Source organism: Pelophylax lessonae (assembly GCF_965119305.1).
Source record: "Pelophylax lessonae genome assembly, chromosome: 4".
In the NCBI taxonomy this organism is placed as follows: Eukaryota; Metazoa; Chordata; class Amphibia; order Anura; family Ranidae; genus Pelophylax; species Pelophylax lessonae.
In genome coordinates, this window is record NC_138771.1 from 447,451,029 (window position 1) to 447,471,842 (window position 20,814).

At 41.1% G+C, this 20,814-nt stretch overlaps 1 protein-coding gene across 1 annotated transcript in view; it reads left to right on the forward strand.

Moving 5' to 3' along the window:
• The first annotated feature begins 1,347 nt into the window (after positions 1-1,347).
• Positions 1,348-20,814, forward strand: part of LOC309554281 (neuropeptide Y receptor type 2-like) — a 140,665-nt gene continuing 121,198 nt past the window's right edge. The window contains exon 1 of the mRNA XM_082255925.1: positions 1,348-1,744. The gene's annotated coding sequence lies outside the window, so the exon portion shown is untranslated. The remainder of the gene's footprint in view (positions 1,745-20,814) is intronic.

Genomic DNA, 20,814 nt, shown 5'->3' on the forward strand with positions numbered 1-20,814 from the left:
GAGGAAGTAAACCCTCCTCTGACACTTTTACCTATAGGTAAGCCTATGATAATGCTTACCTATAGGTACTGTAAATATCTCCTAAACATGTACCGTTTAGGAGATATTTACCTTACATGCAGCCAGTGACGTCACTGGCGCATTGCGCTCTGAAGGAACGGCCGCTGGTGCCGTTTCTTCAGAGACCCGTGCCGTGACTGTTGGCTCCCGCGCACGTGCACGGGGGGTGACGTCACCGCGGCTCCGGTCAATCAGATGGCCGGATGCCGCGATCCCGGAAGACGGGCGACTGGACATGTTGCCATCATAGAGGTGAGCGGACGGCACGACGGGGGCTTGTTCTAAGGTAAGTATTTCATAATGAGCTAGTATGCGATGCATACTAGCTCATTATGTGTTTATCTTTCAGCTTGTAAAAAAAAAAAAAATTTTAACGGAGTTGACAACCTCTTTAATGCATTCTATGCATCAGGGTAAAAAGCCTTCTGTGTGCAGCAGCTCCCCTCAGCCCCCTTAATACTTATCTGAGCCCACTCTCTATCCAGCAATGTCTATGAGTGCCTCAGCCATCTGGGACTCTCCCACCTGATTGGCTGAGACACAGCAGTGGCACAATTTGCTCCCGCTGTCAAACTCAGCCAATCTAGAGAGAGAGGAGGCAGAGCTGAACGGCAGCTCTGTATCTGAATGGATAGACGGAGCTGCAGCTCGGCTCGGGTGCCCCCATAGCAAGCTGCTTGTTATGGGGTCACTCAACAGGAGGGAGGGGCCAGGAGCTCCAGCCAGGGATCCGAGAAGCACCCCGGCTGCTCTGTGCAAATCCAACTGCACAGAGGTGTTAGGTATATTTGTTATTTTAATAGAAAAATAAACAAGACTTTACAATAACTTTAGTATAAGCTTTTGTGTATTTTGTGTTCTATTTTATAGTGTTCTGCAATAGCAATTAATGTTAGAAATCTCTTCTCCGCAGCTGAGAACAATTCCCTATGAAAAGGAGTCGGGGATTAACTGGTGCTCCCTGCTGGATTTAACTGCATTTGTTTGTAACAGCTTTCTTGTTATTAAGATACCAAAGGAGATGATTGTATAAATCAGATTTCCCTCTACATCTTATAAATATTCCTGAATTATTTTTTTGTCCTGATAGAAAAAATACAAAAGAGTCCGGGTCTATAAAGATACAAAGATTATGAATGGATTTTGTTTTTTCCCTAAAGCTGCTGTCCTTTATCTCTATTCCATCCTAACACACTTCATTTCATTTTTTTTTTTTTTTTTCTCCAGACTCTTCTTCTGGCAGTCCTTCTCTTCCAATCCCTCTAAATAAATGTGACTGCAGGGAGCAGACAGAATTTTTAGCATGACTTTGGAGAGTGTGAAATGAGCTGTGCTGCTTGGGGGGCCCCCGTACAGCCCCTTACTGTGCTCAATCTATAATAACGCCTTCCCTCCAAGGCTTCATTGCTTATTCCATTATTTCCACACCTGTCAACCACTGCAAATCTAGAGGGTGACAATGGAGAGAAGTATTTAAATGTATTCCCTAGAGGATAAAAACCCATGGTGTGGTTGTACTGTGTGCTGGCAGCATCACCAGAAAGTCCACCTCCCTCTCAATTATGTTCTCCCTCTCTAAGCATCTATACATGCATTCGTCTGTTGGAGTGCACTTCTGTTGGACAGCTGGAGCCAAAGTATTCTTCACGGTGGTCAAGGGAGACAAGAATGTGAATTTCTACAGGTAACAGTCAGCATCCTTTTTTTTTTGTTCTCTCTCTATATACTTTTATATAGACAGATCTTTCCAGGAATCCTTAAACTGCAACCTCTTGACACAGCCACATGGAGCAGGGAATGGAGATGCTCTGTGATCAGAGAATACAGTAACCCTCTTAATGCCAATGATTTGTTTTTTGTTTTTTTTTCTTTTTTTCTTTTTATCATTTTCTTATTTCTTTTTGGAGCAAAAAGAGTCACAGATTTTTCTGATATGGGAAGTCTTTACATATGGGCTTACATTTTTGCAAAATGTATTTCCAAGTGTTTGATGGCTATGTGCCTGTGTGTTTCAAGAATCAGATCGCAGAAGGATAATGTGAAAATCTTTTTTTTTTTTTTAACAAGTTGTACATATTCATTCATACTTGTAGCAATGCTGCCCAGTTGTGGGAATGCACATGTCAGGGAACATGCATGTATTGAGGCAGTGGGTAAGTGATTTTTAATTTTTTTAGGCTTAATTAATAACACATTGAAAAGTAAAGAGGCTGTATAGAGATTGCAGTAACTAATAGCAAGCTTTAACACATTGTAAAGTAAAGAGTCTGTATAGAGATTGCAGTAACTAATAGCAAACTATCGGCATTCTTGTAGCTGATCTAAATACTGTAAACTGTAATATGTTTGTTGGGGGGTTATAGCACTTTGTACTGCTTTATTACATAAGACTACATTTATGTATCTGCGTCTGCTAAATTAATTAGGAAACATTTGATTTCAATTGTATGGGTGCATTACTAAAAAATAGATTTTTTCATGTTTTGTTAGTACATATGATAGCACACTATGATTTTTGTACTGCCTTCATTTTCTACCGTAGCAAACAGATGGAAGAGAACAGGTGAGATAGTAAAACTTACATTGGATGCATGTAAAAGAGGTTACCATGAATTAATAGCAGAGTTGTTGAGGTCACTGGTGAAATACATCAGATAAAGCAGGGCCACTCACCTTATTATGAACAGTTTAGTGGCTTTTGATGGCATATGTCATAATAGCATGTAATCCACAGTGCAGTTATTAACTCTTTGTAGACTAGAAAGTCTGTGGATAATTCACATTTGATTTCCATTGCTATAGCATTTCCAGGGTTCTTGCCTGTGGCCAAAGCGGTGTAGCTTCTCAGGCTAAAGAAAACCTGTCATTTTAGGAAGACGTGAAGATCAGGAAAAGTCAAAAGGGCATACTAATTCCAGGTCAGTGATCTAAAGCTAACCTCTAGTCAGCCAATTAAAAATATGTATTGTGCGTTCTCCCCCTCCCTTCCCCCCAGATAGTAAGGGTAAAAATCTTAAAGCAGAACTTTACCCAAAAGGGAAAGTTCCACTTATTTGCCCCCCCCCTCTCCTCTTTAAAATGTTGGTACCTTTTTGTTTTGGAGGTTGGGAGGGAGTGGGTACCTGGTTTTGACAGGTGCCCACTTCCACTTCTGCCTTGATCGCCTAGGGCATCCACGTGGAAGCCCCCCCCCCCCTTTCGCCTACAGTCTTCTGGAATACATCACAGATCCAAGAAGACTGTGGGACCATTAACAAAACGCAACGCCACTCTTGCATGGACAATGGGAAGCCAGCTGTGAAACCGCAAGGGTTCACAGCTTGTTTTTCCTTAGTTAGGATGCTGATGCTAAGGACCCAAAGAACTGGCTCGGGTGAGGACAGTGCTCGACCCCTGGACAGGTAAGTGTCCTTTTATTAATCATCAGCAGCTACAGTATTTGTAGCTGCTGACTTTTAATTTGTTGGGGGGAGACTGAAGCTCCTCTTTAAGATAGTCGAAGCTGGGGTGTAAAGAGTAAGAATACTTACCTTATTCTTCCCCAAGACTTGGCTATTCTACAAACCCGCTGATCTTCTCTGGCCATGCAGCTGTCCATTTGTCAAAGTCATCACATATAATGGAGGATCAGCTCTGTCTGTGAGGATTTTGAGGGCCCACCCAAATTCTGGGAGTAGAGAAGACTGAATGCCAGGTGAGCAAGGAATAAGGTAAGTATCCTTTACTATACCCTCCTTAAAGCCCCATTCACACATCTGCTTTGCGCTCATGCACATTTTTCGCAATTTTATTGTGTGTTTTTCACACGACAGTATAGGGTAGCTAATTAACTTTAATGGGCTACCCTACGTGTGATCAACACACCAAAGAAATGTCCACATTTTTTACTGCATGCTTTGGCACATTTTTCATGTGTTCTGTCACATGACAAAATGGGCGTATGTTAACTGCGTTTGGGGTGCCATTAAAAATAATGGCACAGCAAGTGTGATGCACATTTTTCACGAGTTCTTTGAACAAACATTTCTGCTTGCATTTATGGAACACTCAGGTGTGAAGGGGGCCTTCACTAAACAAGCATTTTAGCCTTACTATCTGGTGAAAGAGGGAGACATACAATACCTTTTTCTAAATGCTGACCAGAGTTCAGATTTGAAGTACTGAAGTCAGTTGCTCAACCTTAGAGCCAGGCAGCTAGCATTTTTAGAAGTTGAGGTCTACAATGGTAGCCATATGTTTCTATCCTGACAATTTATAGTCACAAAGGGGAGGTGGGACATGACCTTCTATTGACATGTCTATTGCGTGTCTGTCATATATGATTGTATGCTCAGCTCATTAGAACATAGGGGTTTATGTGAGTGAAGTAGAAAGGAGGAGGGAGCAGACAACAGCCTGATACTAGGTCATTTCCCGGAGAAACAATAGCGTTTGGAGATGTTTTCAAACCTGTCAAATTGATCTTCTCCCCCAGAGAATAGTCAGCCAGGGGGCATCCATTGTTATCTAATGTAGACAGAAATGTTCCGATTGAACAATGATTACCTTATGTCTATGGCCAGATTTAACATGGCAAATCCATTTATTTGATTAAATCTTAAGAGCTAAACTACTTGAACGCTTTTGATATCATGCTACTTAGCTACTTAACCTCTACTTGGCTGTGATTTCATTAGAAACACACTGAAATCAGTCACCGTGAGGTTTAAGTGGAACTAAAGGCAGGAATATTTGCCTCTGCTCCTCATGCCAATGTCCATGAGAACCGTCACAGGTGCTGGCATCTTCCCCCCAGATTTTTCCAGGTGTCAGTCTTCGCCCTTCTTGATTGGCTGGTGCAGGATGACATTAGTGCTGTATATGCATGGGATTCTGCCTGTTTGGCAATATTTATTTTTAATTTAGTTCTACTTTAAATCATTCTTTAGCATAAGATTAAAATTGCCCATGTAGTTTAACCTTGAGGTTACATTAAAACTTGCATTCTTGCATTTAGCTTTTCTAAACGCAGGAAAAGATATTTGAGAAGTGTAAACACTTTTTATGCTTCTCAGATTACTTTTTCCTGCATTTAGATGTTTCTACTTTAAATGCAGGTTTAGCCGCGCATAGAGTTTCTAATCAGTTCCTGGACACACCATATTCTATTCCCCCAAAACACATGTAAACTGATGGCACTTAAAAGCAGATTAGCACTCAATTTGAACGATATCATTAAAAAAATCATTACATGGGTACTGTATATATTGTATGCATTTCGACATGCCCTTCAAATGCATATAAATGAAGGCTTGACACTGCCAGTGTAAATGAAGCCTAACAAGGGACATAAATGGTGCAAACAATATATACTTTATGTGTCTGCAAAGCACATTTTTTCTGTTCAGCTGCTACAGAGGTAAAGTATGGAGAAGATAATGGATTGTATCCAGCAAGTAAAACATTCTTGCACATCAGCACATATCTAATTTTTCCTAATATTATTATTATTATCATATTTAGTCTTGGTGACAGTTAATTAATAATAGTTAGGTTAAACATATTAAAGCACAACTCAGTGTCCTTGATTCCCCACTTTTCCCCCCTTTCTTGCTGCACCCCAGCATGCTTAAAAAAAAAAAAAAAAAAAATATACAGAAAGTATACATACCTTTTTACAATGGGTCATTCATTTTATTGTGTGACATCACAGGTCCTCTTCTGTCCTCAATGGTGAGCAGGTCCTGGATGCTGCACAATAGAGGTAGCACTGATTGAGAAAATGGACTGAATGATGGTAGGTGTCATTCACCGCAGAACATGGTATGTATTGCAGAAATCTTCAGTACTGCAGGCATATTAACTAGTATTAATTATATATTATATTAACTGAATATTAACTAGTTTAACAAATGCAAAGTTTCAGGGAAAACTACACTTTAATGAATTGTAGTGCATACAAACACAATATAATAACCAAAAAATGTTGCACGTTGGTGGAATGGTGACACACTGCAAAATAATAAATTATCCGTAGAAAAGGCTTTAAAAGTCTTACCTGTTTTGGGTTAAACAGGAGGTCTGGTGCTAGAATTATTGCCCTGAGTGATTCTGATGTTCATGGCGATATGCATATGCCTGCAGGATCACATGTGTATACATTTGCATTTGCACCAGGGGACAGGGACACTCTAAATGTTTTATTATTTATTTATATATTTTTTTATTAAACTTTCTTTTACAGTTTTTTATTATAGAATTTTATTGCTATCACAAGGGATGAATAACATCCCCTGTAATAGCATCTGCCATGACAGGTCCTCTTTCTGGAGCAATCTGGGGTCTACCAACTGAACTTTGATTGACCGCCTTACAATCCAGTAACACCTTGAAAACAACAAAACCGAACCCAGAAGTGATTAAATCCTCCAAAACAACACAGAGGGAACAACGGAAGTTCCTTTCATCCTGTCTACGGCATCTAATGCAATAAAGCCCCGTACACACGTACGGATCGTCGTCATACAAACGTTCGTCTTTTCTCCCCGGGATGTCGGTGTCTGTTGAAAAGTGCAAAGACAGCACAAGGACAGCACAAGAATTTTGTCCGCAGACTTCAGCTGACTGCAGAAGTGATGTCATGTAATGGTTAGCTTTCCCTGTGTTTTTTATTTTCTGAGCATGCCCAGTCTTGCAAATCTGCGGTCTGTCGGCTGATTTCTGTACTGACAGGCGAACAATCGTCCGTTCTGGTGTCCGCAGACAAAAATTTTCATGTTTGCAAGAAAGACTCTTGTCCGCGGATTGTGCGCAGACAGCTGTCGGAGGCACCATACTAACACGCGTACAATCGGCAGATCTTTCGTCCGCCGACGTTTGTATGACGACGATCCGTACGTGTGTACGGGGCTTAAGTTGCATTAGTACCAGGCCTGTTAAAGGCTTCAGGTGGCAGGGGTAGAGGGACTTGTAAAAGTGATTTAGAGGCTGCATAGCCGCTCGGTCACTTTTATTTTGTAGGGAGCTGTTTGCTGAAGAAAATTATATCTGGATAATGGCTGCAGCTATGGTCATGGTCCAGATATCATGGCTCCTGTCTGAGGACGTACAGGTAGGTACATCTTAAAGACGGGAAGTAGATAAAGTGTCTCTATAAGCCAAAAACAGATGAAAGTAAAAATATTTTTTCAAGTTAAGTAGGAGGATGCTGCCCTCTGTCAGCTTTTTATTCCTGTATGTTTTTTTTTTGTTGCAGATATTCCCTCACTTCCTGTCTGATCAAAGGTTGACCACAGAAAGTGAGGAAACATCTCTCTAATAGAGCCCTGGATCACAGAAAAACTTAGCAGGGGTTCTAATCTTTCCGCATTCAATCCAGAATTTTTTTTAAAAAGTTTGGGGTATCAATACACTCCTTTTTTATGAAGTTGAAGTTGGACTTAATATAGGCAAGTAACCCCTGCAATTATAATGAGATCTAAAGGACCCCAAACTAGGGAAAATGGGGATTCATGCTGAGTTCATTGTCATCCCCATTTTTACAAAATTCGGAAGTCAGAGACAAACTGGTCAGATTTGAATCTCTTGACTACACTAGGCATTCCTGCTCACTGCACCTTTCACAGGATACAGACCTGGTGTCATTAAACCCCATTAGCAGGGTCCTTAAAGTGTAGATAAACTGTAACAAAACAATTCTCTTTCTTGCTCCATTTTGGTCTGTTAACCACTTAAGCCCCGGAAGATTTTACCCCCTTCCTGACCAGGGGGTATTTTGCGTTTCGGTACTGCGTGACTTTAACAGCCTATTGCGCGGTCGTGCAACGCTGTACCCATACGAATTTGACGTCCTTTTTTTCCCACAAACAGAGCTTTCTTTTGGTGGTATTTGATAACCTGTGCGATTTTTTGATCATGCGCTATAAACAAAAAAAGAGCGACAATTTTGCAAAAATAACAATATTTTTCACATTTTTTTATATGAAATTCCCCAAAAAAAATGTAAAAATCTAAATTTTTTTACATTTCCGGCCAATTTGTTTCCTGATACATATGTTTGGTAAAAAAAATAGCAAAAAGCGTATTTTGATTGGTTTGCGCAAAAGTTATCGCGTTTACTAACAAAGGGAAAGATTTTTGTCGTTTTTTTTTTTTAACGCGTAATGGCGGCGATCTGCGATTTTTTTTGCGGTACTGCGACATTGCGGCAGACAGATCGGACCCTTGACTGACATTTTTGACACTTTTGGGGTTACCAGTGACATTTCTACAGTAATCAGTGCTATATATATGCACTGTTACTGTAAAATTACACTGGCAGTGAAGGGGTTAACTTTTTTTTGAGAGGGAGGGGCTGTGTGTGTCCCTAGGGGCGTGCTTCTAACTGTGATTGGCTGTGGCTTGAGATGTATGAACAGTGATCAACGGTCCTACATGGTAGAACCGTATGATCATCATTCATACACCGGGGAGAATGACAGGCGGCTTGTTTACATTAGCCGCCTGACTTTCTCCCTCTGCAGCGGCGATTGCGAGTGACCGGCCTACGATCGGGTCCGCCGGTCACACGTGGGGGGGGGGTCCGTGACAACTCGGGAGCGGGAGCGCGCCTCCGGGGGCACGCGCTCGCTCCCTAGACCCTCACAGGCTAGCGACGTAGACCTACGTCACTCTGCCTGTGAGGGGCTGACCGCCGCAGTAAATAGTCGTACGGCGGTCGGCAAGTGGTTAAATATACCATTGAAAGTGCTTTATTATATCTGTTTGACAAGTACAAAAAAAAAGAGCTGTTAAGATTCTGTACTTTGTGCTTTTGGACTGTTATCAGTTTGCATTGCTATCTGCTATTTACATGGAATACAAAACACATCCCCTGTTATGGATGTAGCACCCTACAGGTAGGTGTTAGGTAAATGCATAGAAGGCCTTGTCTACCTAACAGCAGGGCCATGTTTCTTTTGTCAGATAGGTTGTCATGGCTCCCTAGTGTGTCTCCTGAGAAGGGGGAGTCTCCCCATTGACTCTATCGGAGGCTTCTGATAGGGCAGTGGCGGATTCTGCCGCAGAGTATTCTGGGGAAGGGTATAAGTCTGAAGGGAGCGAATGACTTCCAGTGTGCCGAGAACCAGCGGAGAGCGAGAGGGGTCCAGTCCCAGGAAAGCCTACACAGGTTGTGAGTACTGAGGATTGCCCCTGGGGGTCTGCCTGAAGTGTTAGAGGAGACCACTCCGGAAGAGGTTCTGGGATCCAGTGTCAGCTAGCTGTAAAGGGGGTACCTTGGTTGAGGACCCTGAAGTGACAGAGGGGGTGCATAGTCAGTGGACCATGAAGAGCTAAAAGTGTAAAGGGGGCACCTGCAGTTTGGGCCCTGAATTGTACAGAGTACCAGTTGAGAGTTGCAGCCATACAGGAATTCACAACAAGCTACCTCAAGCCAGTGCAAGGCTGGAGGGAGTAGTCAGTGACTTTGCAGTGCAGCAGTGTCAGTAGTTCAATACTCCACAGTCCTGAGTCTTCTGGACTTAAAGTCGAGGATTCAGCACTTCTTTCAAGTTACAGTGTGTTCTAAGCGTCAGTGAGCGTTGACTAGCGTCGGCTGGCGTCAAGGCAGCGTTAACAGACATTTTTCTGGATAAAGTCCCAAGTTGTTCTTAGTTGAGCCTAAATGAGTATCCCACTCATTCCCTTCTCCCGTCCCCTTAACTACAATAAAACAACAAAACAAAGATGCTGGAGTTGTTAATGTCTCAGTTCTCACACCCAGGATCGAAGCTTACATGGGCTGGAGAGGTAACCGGTAACAATAGCAGACCCACATTAGGCCCAATGCCTGGAAAACCTGCTACATGGAGAAGAGATGGCTGTGTTATATAGTCCTCATTAATAATAAATATTTACACGAATGTACAAGAGAATAGCAATCAGTTTGGAACAAAACATACCTAGGCTACATTAGTTCTTCTAAGGAGACAAGGCAGACAATCAATATCATGTTTGATGTCTATCAAATCCTAATTGAATTCTATTCATTAATACATTGGTTGTCTCACTGTAAAATGTGGTAATCTAGAGCAATTAACCAAAAGAACTTTGGGTGCTGCTCCAGGTCTCCATTGCAAGCTCCAGAGGTTCACACACAAGGCAAAGAAAATCCAAACCACTGCACTCCAAGAAAGCTCAAGTTTCAAAGCAGCCTCAGCCCATCCCCATCCAGGCCACACCCCTGATGTGTTTCTCCACGTCCACATAGTTTAGTCATGAAGGTGGGGATCTGCTGTAGCTATGTGAACTTATACATGATAAGCTGCTGCTACAACGAATAGTTAAGTTAACATCAGCTGAGTCTTAACCGCTTCCATACGGAGCCAATTCTGGCATTTCTCTCCTACATGTAAAAATCATAATTTTTTGCTAGAAAATTATTCAAAACCCCCAAACATTATATATTTTTTTAGCAATGACAATAGGGGAACAAAATGGCGGTGGTTTCAATTTTTTTATGTCACATGGTATGCGCACAGCAGTTTTTCAAACATTTTCATGAATTAAAAAAATAACTAAACACTAAAGTTAGCCCAATTTTTTGTATAATGTGAAAGATGATGTTACGCTGAGTCAATAGAGACCTAACATATGCACACTCGTGGAATGGCGCCAAACTTCGATACTTAAAAATCTCCATAGGCTACACATTTTTTACAGGTTACCAGTTGAGGATTACATAGGAGGTCTTGCATTAGAATTATTGCTCTTGCTCTAATGTTATATTGTAATTATAAGGCATTACATTATTGTAGGATATCATTACTAGGGATGCACAGATACCATTTTTTTAACACCGAGTACGAGTACCGATACCTATTGCCTAGGAAAACTGGGTAGAGGGGGTGGTAATAATAATAATACTTAAGTAAAAGTATAAATAAATTGATTGCTATTTATTGAATTAATAAATGCATAAAACCATATCTAACCACCAGTTCTTGAAGTGCAAAGCCCTTAAAGTACAGGCATCTTGAATTGAGATAACATACAGTCTCTGCATAAAATACCAAAATACTACTGTATATACTATGCCAAGCTTGTGTGTATCATACAAACATGGGAAACACTGGGCAAAGGAGAAAACTAAACAAAGTTCTAGCTGATAAAAGTAGTTCACCTTAGGCCCCTTTCACACGACTCGATGGAGCCGTTCTGCTCAGCGGGGGATTGATCCACCGATCCCCGCTGAGCAGACGGATGACAGCTCCGTCTCCGCTCTGTGTGTCGAGACGGAGGTGTCAGATCCCCGCTGTCCTCTATAGAGGAATCGGATGAGAACGGAACGCTTGTCCGTTATCATCCGATCCGCCAGACGGATGGAAAATAGGGTTTCCATCCGTCCGGATTTGACGTAACTGGATCAGATCGGATGTCAGCAGACATATCGCCGCTGACATCTGCTGCCCCATAGAGATGCATGTCAGTTTTTCAGGCAGATCTGAACAGTCCGCATGTGTGAAAGGGGCCTTATTGTCAAGTGGAATTAAGATTGTCTACTCACATGCTGCTTTGTGTGGATAGGATCTCATATGCATGGCTCAACAACAAGCTCCTGGCCAGGGAGAAAGGGAGCAGATGTAAGAGCTGGGTAAAAAACGGAGGAGCAGCTAGATGAGAGGCAGGAGAGAAAGGAGGAGGTGGGGAAGGCACCCAGCAAAGCTGGCATGAGGGAATGGAGGAGGCAAAGGGCAGAAGTGACAGAAGGTGGGAAGGATGAAGGAGGCGGGGACAGCTGAAACGTCATTGGTTGTTATGGACGCAGCGGCCCTGCTCCTTAACAACCGATAACTGCCGGAATTCTTTTGTTACATTCCCCAACATTCCCCTGTTGACAGCTGAAAAAAAACGAAACTGAAGGTATCAGTTTCTAGTATCGGAGCATTTACACGGGTACCGATACCCGTGCAAATACTTAGTATCAGCACTGATACCAGTATTGGTATTGGTGCAATCCTAATCATTACATCAATATACTTTACAATTTGAGCAAGGAAACATAGCTGCATTACCTGACAATGACACCAAACAAATAATTTCAAAACTTAATGTTCTTAGTACTAAGCTATGTCCTCGCATACAACCATGGCTAAAAAAATATCTAAGCCTGTGCAATCATTAAAATGAGAATAATTATTTTGGCATGAGATAGTTTGGATTTATTTACCTTTAATTATGATAGTATTAGTTTATGTTAGCACAGTAGAACACATGATTGCATGGCTGGACCATGTAAACAAGCTGTGGAGCTGCGGATATCAGACAAAGTAAGCAGTATTGTACACACTCATTTTCTTTGTGACAAGGGGAAATATTGATGTAGACGTAGACGTACTGACTAGAGTTCAAAGATCAGCACTGATAGTGCAGTTACCCACAGCATTCAGAAAGCTATTGCTATATAAAAATATTCTCAACTGAGTTTTGACAATATAAACACCACAATGGAAAAATAATGCCTCGAACATCTTGACTTTTTTGTCTTTTGGTACTAAATTTAAAATTTTCACTGATGTGTACTTTTAACCCCTAAAAACGAATCCTTTTTCTGACACTTGCTGCTTAGAAGTAAAAAAAGAAAACTTAGAACTTTCAAACATTATATATATATATATATATATATATATATATTTTTTTTTTTAGCAGAGACCCTAGAGAATAAAATGACGGTCGTTGTAATTTTTTGGGGGAAAAAATACACTTTTATGAATTAAAAAAACAAAACCAGATCAGTAAATTTACAATTTAAAATGGGTGTACCTATGCACACCCTCTAAATGTGTATTAATGTGCAAAATTATATTACAAAGTGGTGCCGTGCTCCAAAATGCTAATGTGCTAGTATTCCTTTAAATCTGTTTGCATAGCAATTTTTAGAATCAGCATATCATATCAAACCATATACTGTATAACATTACCAATACAAAACAAACAATGTATCAGTCCATAAAGTGTCCTTTTGTATGACTCTGCTTGCATATGCTCAATCTTTAAAAAAAAAAAGAAAAATGCTTGTGTTCACATATCCAAATGACTACTTTCTTAATTAGTATTCACCACTATGTGCTCCAATCATCCACATGCATTAGTGATAATCCCCTCATCCGATGTGTCCTCACCTGGGGGATAAGACCAACCAATGGTCTATATGCGCGTTTGTCCCTCTCTGGGGATCTGTTTTATGCTGTTTCACTCCTTTGGTGGCAATCTTGAGTTAAGAATCCTCCTTCTTGTACACTTATCTCCATACGCCCAAATCATAAAGAGAGAAAGCTGGACATAGTGCTTTATCTTTTAAAAACAACCAGTTTATTAAACACTAAATATAAAAACACTCACATTTTCCTAGTGCTTAGAGTGCACCAAACTGTAAAAAGCATTCAGTCCTTATAGTGTGGGTATAAGAAAATCATGGGGATCCCCCTGAGGAAGCGTGACCCTGTGGCGTAACACGTAGGGGAAGGGCCAATCTGTCATCACATTGAGGCACGCATTGTGAGCATACCGTAGATCTCTAGATCCCCCTGATTGGCTTATACCCGCACTGTGAGGACTGAATGCTTTCTACAGTTTGGTGCACTCTAAGTAGTGCAGGTACTTTTTCAAGGTCGCTGATTTTCAAAGTCACATAGATGGGAATGGGTGCCATTGAAATCAATGGGCATGCGACTTTGTGTGTCCAAAGTTGAATGACAGGTCACACTAGTGGAAACGAAGCTTTAGTCTACGTTCCACTACTGCTATTTAGAGTGCAACTCTGATGTGACTTTGATCCAACTTTACACTCTCTGGATCAAAGTCGCATCAAAAGTTGCATCAAAGTAGTACAGGTACCTTTTTAAAGTCAATGATTTTCAAAGTCGCATAAATGGGAATGGGTGCCATTGAAATCAATGGGCTGTGACTTGTCATGTGACTTTGTATGTCCAAAGTCGCATTACAAGTCACACAAGTGGAAACATAGTGTGGTTGCCTGTACTATGATCATTGTAGACTGTGAGCTGAGACCCCAGAGCACTTCCAGCTACACTGACAGTCCCCCCCCCGTGTCCAGCTTCTTTCTCCTATGATAGTCTTCAGTCAAAACCCAGCACAGCTACACTGTACATGTGCATACCCCCCCCCCCATGTCCTGCGTAAATTATTATCTCTTCATTAGGGATGATCGAACTTTTGAAAAGTTTGGTTCGGCCAGAACATCCGAACTTCCCGAAAGTTCGGCCCGGATTTCAGAACCCCATTGAAATCAATGGGACCCGAACTTCGGTAATCAAAAAACACAATTTTTAAGCCCTAAAACCCAATAAATGCCCCTAAAAAGTGCCAAGGGGTTCTGGGTCATGCCCCATTAACTATTAATCACACAAAAAAAAAGTTCTTAGAAAATTGTCATTTTTGATAAAAAAGCCAATTATTGAAAAAAAAAAAAAGAGAGATTTTTTTTGTGTGATTTTGTGTCTGGGGGGTCTAAAAGGTGTACCTGTGAAGTTTCAGCTCTGTAGCATGTCCAGAACCATAAAAAAAGATTGTTTGTATTAGAAAACTTTCAGCACAGGAGGTTGGCTTCGCTGCTGTAACACCTTGCCAGGCATTTTTTTGGGTTCTTTGCAGTCAGGAAAAACATCTGAACTTGTGTATAGTGGTACTGTGCACAAGTTCTGATGTTTTGCCTGCCTCCAAAAACCCCCAAAAAATGCCAGCAAAAACACACCTGGGCATTTTTTTTTTTGACGCTAGCGTTTTTTTTTTTGTCATTTTTTGGGGTTCTTTTGAGGCAGGCAAAACATCAGAACTTGTGTATAGTGGTGTATATACACACATACATATATTTATATACACACCTAGACATATATAGGTGTGATAGTAGCAGAAATATATGCTTGCGCTAATGAAATCATTTACAGTAATATATTTCTGCTACTATCACACCTATATATGGCTAGGTGTCTATATACATATAATTATGTGTGTATATATACCACTATACACAAGTTCAGATGTTTTGCCTGCCTCAAAAGAACCCCAAAAAATGCCAAAAAAAAATGCTAGCGTCAAAAAAAAATGCCCAGGTGTGTTTTTGCTGGCATTTTTTGGGAGTTTTTGGAGGCAGGCAAAACATCAGAACTTGTGCACAGTACCGCTATACACAAGTTCAGATGTTTTTCCTGACTGCAAAGAACCCAAAAAAATGCCTGCTTTGAAACCGGCAAGGTGTGAAAACCGAGGAGAGAAGCTAACCCCCTGAGCTGAAAGTTTTCTAATACAAACAATCCTTTTTTTTTCTGGTTCTGGAAATGCTACAGAGCTGAAACTTCACAAGTACACCTTTTAGACCCCCCAGACACAAAATCACACAAAAAAAAGTTCTTAAAAATTGTTTTTTGATAAAAAAGCCAATTATTGAAAAAAAAAAAAGAGATTTTTTTGATTTTTACTTTGGATTTCGTATCTGGGGGGTCTAAAAAGTGTACATGTGAAGTTTCAGCTCTGTAGCATGTCCAGAACCATAAAAAAAAGATTGTTTGTATTAGAAAACTTTCAGCTCAGGGGGTTGGCTTCGCTGCTGTAACACCTTGCCGGTTTAATAGAAGGCATTTTTTTGGGTTCTTTGCAGTCAGGAAAAACATCTGAACTTGTGTATAGTGGTACTGTGCACAAGTTCTGATGTTTTGCCTGCCTCCAAAAACCCCCAAAAAATGCCAGCAAAAACACACCTGGGCATTTTTTTTTTTGACGCTAGCGTTTTTTTTGGCATTTTTTGGGGTTCTTTTGAGGCAGGCAAAACATCTGAACTTGTGTATAGTGGTATATATACACACATAATTATATGTATATAGACACCTAGCCATATATAGGTGTGATAGTAGCAGAAATATATTACTGTAAATGATTTCATTAGCGCAAGCATATATTTCTGCTACTATCACACCTATATATGTCTAGGGGTATATATACAGACATATATGTGTATATATACCCCCTATACACATGTTCAGATGTCATGTCTGACATCAAACATGTCCTCAAAAAAGCACTGGCAGTGGCAGCCCCTGCAGCATGAAAAATGCTTCGCTGGTGAGAAGCCATATTCCTGTGCCGAAGCAATTCAGAGAAATGATCATTTCTCTATAGCGGTCACCTTGCTATGGAAGGGTTTTGTCACCCTGCCATAGCAGTCACTGCCAGTTAACCCTACACTACACTACGGTCCCCTTACACTTAACACTTTCCCTACAGAAACTAAATTTTTGAAGCTAACTAAAATGTAAAGGAGCACTCTAACTACACTAGATATCCCTTTCCTCACACTAATAAATGCTAAATTACACTTTTAAAGTAAAATTAACAGAACTGCTTCCACTCTCTTCCATGTCCAGTATACCAATGCTAGGAATATGGCAGGGGCGATCTTATATACTGGGGGGCGTATTCACTAATGATTGGTCTAGGGACCCCCTAGTCACTCCAATCACATTCCTAGCATTCTCCTGCCCCCTCAATTGGCTTTTGCTAATGGTTCTGGTCCAATAACAGGCTTTTAAAGCCCATTTCCTGAAGCATTGCATTTTGGTCGGTTCTGAGTGCCGAATTCCGAACTTTTTGGGCAAAAAGTTCTAAATTCGGCCAAACCTTGAACACCCAATGTTCAGGCCGAACCGATGGTGGACCCGAACCGTTCGATCATCCCTACTCATGAATTAGGATGTACATTGCATCCTTACTAATGAGAGAACACTGGGCGGGAACCTATGATCAGCTCCTCCTATTCTGTATACGTTCACTGGCTACACAGGAACAGTGCTCCTCCCTGGAAGTGATGTCACTAGCTTTCAGTAACCACACCCACTTGCTGCTCTTGGACTCGGCAGGAGGAGGGATTAAAGTCATGTGACAGCACTGAATACTGCAAAATAAAGGTAGAAAAACTGGGATTTTTTCATTTTGACACATAAGGCTGAACTCAGCTCGCATTAACCACTTCTGGACCGGAAGGTTTTACCCCGTTAATGACCAGGCCATTTTTTGTGATACTGCACTGTGTTACTTTAACTGACAATTGCATGGTCGCGCGACACTGTTCCCAAAAAAAAATTGATGTCCTTTTTTCCCACAAATAGAGCTTTCTTTTGGTGGTATTTGATCACCTGTTTTTTTTTTTTTGTTTTTTTTTTTTTACACTATAAACAAAAAAACAGAGACAATTCTGAAAAAAAAAAAAAAAAAAAAAAAAAAAACAGTATTTTTCACTTTCTGCTATATAACATTCCCAATTTAAAAAAAAAAAATGTAAAAATCAAATGTTTTCATCATTTTAGGTCAATTTGTATTCTGCTACATATTTTTGGTAAAAAAAATCCCAATAAGTGTATATTGATTGGTTTGCGCAAAAGGTATGGCATCTACAAACTAGGAGAAAGATTTATGTCATTTTTAGTTATTTATTTATTTTTTTTTACTAGTAATGGCGGCGATCAGCTATTTTTAGTGGGACTGCGACATTGCGGCGGACAGATCAGATACCTAACTGACATTTTTGACACTTTTGGGGGTACCAGTGACATTATTACAGTAATCAGTGCTACAAATATGCACTGTTACTGTACTATTGACACTGGCAGGGAAGGGGTTAACACCAGGGGCAATCACCAGGGGCAATCAGAGGGTTAAATGTGTCCCTAGGGGGTGCTTTCTAACTGGGGGGGTGGGCTATCTGCATGAACTCAGAGACCTGTGTTCCTAAATAAGAGGTAGGTGGTCTGAGAGAGTGGTCTGCTGTGTTTTCAACGGCAGACCGCCGTTCTGTCTCCATGAGGAGCGATCATGGGTGCCCAGCGGCAATCACGGCTGCCAGACCTGCTGATCAACTTCCCCTGTGGTGAAAGGGCGCGTGCGCGTCCCCCTCTAGTGGTCCCGTGAAGCGACGTACAGTTACATCGTTTCACGGGACAGAGCCAACCTGCCGCAGTAAAACTGCGGCGGGCGGGCGGTCGTTAAGTGGTTAATGATTGCAGGGGAGAATTTAAGGTATTAGGCTGTACTTCCGCTTTAAGTCTGACAGTAGTTTCAATTGCTTCACAACAAACTGTTAGAAACTGTTGGAGGTCGTTTATTTTGATCTTCTTGGTCATATTTGCTGAAAAGTGTTTACTTGCTTAAAAAATGTATGCAAGGTTAACAGGCTGCCTAGGACATTAGAGGTTAGTCAGATGTGCAAGCATGACCCAACCATCTTTAGGGCAGAAGATTGCTGAAAAGCCGCAGATTGCTACTTAAACTTTCAAGGTCAGTCAGCATAATTATGTCAATGCAGAGACATGGGGAAAGAGGTAAGTGGTTCTTATAAAAAGCATCAGTCCATCACCATAGACACGAGATCCTGTTTCATTTGCAACTCATGTCTATACGGGCTGCTTAACAAACCAGATGCAGAAAAGATGTTCTGGGATTTAATAGTCAGTTAAATTGCACAGAAAATCTTCAAGCATGATGGTCAAATAATGTTATCACTAAGCCTAAAGAAAGTGTTTGTGTAAGTGGCAATTAGCTGAATCTCCAAAATCATCATTTCAATGCACACTTGCGCAGGTGTTTGCAATTGAAAAGAGACCGCATAGTAAGTAAGATCAGTATATCCAGATGGAGTTTTCGTGATCATTTTTGAAGATTTTTTATTTTTTAACACTCTATATCTGTTTTTAATTCCATGAGGTTGTAGCACAATGTAGCAACAATGCTTGGAGGACTAGAACACATCTATCTAAATCTTAATTGAATTGCACCTAGCAAACTAATACAGTAGCAGCCATTACACTCACACAACACACAACATTTTCATTTGGATTTTACAGATTTTTAAAAGGAAAACACAAAATACTTGAAACCGATAATTTATATCAGTGTTTTAAAATGTTTCAATCAAATATTTACAGTATGCACCCACATTACTGGCAATTCTAAACAGAGGGCACAGCAATAGCTTTGAGGCTGCCTCTCTATAATTGAAATTCCACACACAGTCGCACATAGAGAGAGGGGATCACTCCTCTGATCATTCGGCTTGTTGAAATTTGGGCTTCTTATATTATTCTCTTCAAACAATAGGATTTTTTTTAGTAATGTAGTTAAGGTTAGCCTGTTACCCACCTCCCACCCGCTGTATAGTAAAATGACAGCAGGCGGGATCCCCTCTCGTTGTGAAATGACGTCATATGACATCACTCCAGTGTCACCGCTCCCACACTGTGCGGGGATTCCTAGGACGACCCCAATCTGAGAAAAGAGCCGATGACGCGGCTCTTTACCCATGTGTTTGGCTGTGTCCAATAACAGCCGGTCACATGTAAACACAGAAGTGCTGTTTATCGGCTATTCCTCACCTCACACCGACAGAGTGTGAGGCGGGGAGAGCTGTTCAGTGGCATCTCCTCGCAGGGGAGACCTGTATAGGTAATCAGGGCACTGATCATCAGTGCCCCGATGATCAGTTCAGCCCCAGCTGTACTCATCAGTGACACCGCTCAGTGCCCATCAGTGATGCCAGTCAGTGCTGCCTTTCAGTGCTCATCAGTGCCACCCATTAGTGCCTCCCACCAGTGCCTATCAGTGCTACCCATCAGTGCCGCCTATCTGTGCCAACTATCATTGCCCTTAAGTGCCACCTATCAGTGCCCATCAGTGCTGCCTATCAGTGCTCATCAGTGCCGCATATCAGAGCCCATCAGTGCGGCATATTAGTGCTTCCTCACCAGTGCCACCTAATCAGTGCCCTTCAGTGCTGCCTCATCAGTGCCCATAAGTGCCGCCTCATCAGTGCCCATCAGTGCAGGCTACCAGTGCCGTCTCATAAGCGTACATCAGTGAAGAAGAAAAATTACTTATTTCCGAAATTTACTGACAAAAACTAAGAATAACTGTTTTGTTTATCAAAATTTTCGGTCTTTTTTCGTTTTTTTTTTTAGCAATTTTTTTTAGTAAAATAAATTAAATGCCACCAAAAGAAATCACAATTTGTGTAAAAAAAAAAGAAAAAATTTATTTTTGATACAGCCTTCCATGACTGCACATTTGTCATTCAAAGAAGTGTGACAACACTAAAAGCTGAAAATTGGCCTGCACAGGAAGAGGGTGAAAGTGCCCTGTACCGAAGTGGTTCAACATGTGAAGTGAGCTTCACAACAATAGTAAATGTGCTATATTTATAAGCAATGTACAGACAAGAATATTTTAAGAATGAAAATCTTAATAGAAACATCTCCTGTTCTTCCTTTTACTTAAGGGATAATGTGCATGAAGCACTTAGTCCTGTTTTGCTGTGCTGTGGATTCTGATCTTGCAATCTTGCATGATGGTCCACAGCCCTTGCCCCCCCTTCGCCGCAGTTTATCCATGCTGCTCAGTGGGAGACAAATACATAATTAGTTGTAAGAAGTGAGTGACAGGCACACAGAGGAGAGAGAGACTTTCAGCCAATCACAGTGATCACATGACCAGGAAATCCATAGAATGCATCCTGCGTTACAGACTTTTGAAGGATGTCTCCCACCAGCTAGAGAGGGCTAAAGCTGAACTCCACAAATTATTTATATTGCATACTTACATGGGTCCAGCTTGGCACAATGTAAGTATGCACAACTCATAGCTGATAGGCTGCTGGGGAAGCTAGAAATTAATGTAGTAATCCCTACGATTATTATTATACAGGATTTATAGAGTGATAGAAATATTCTTCCAGGT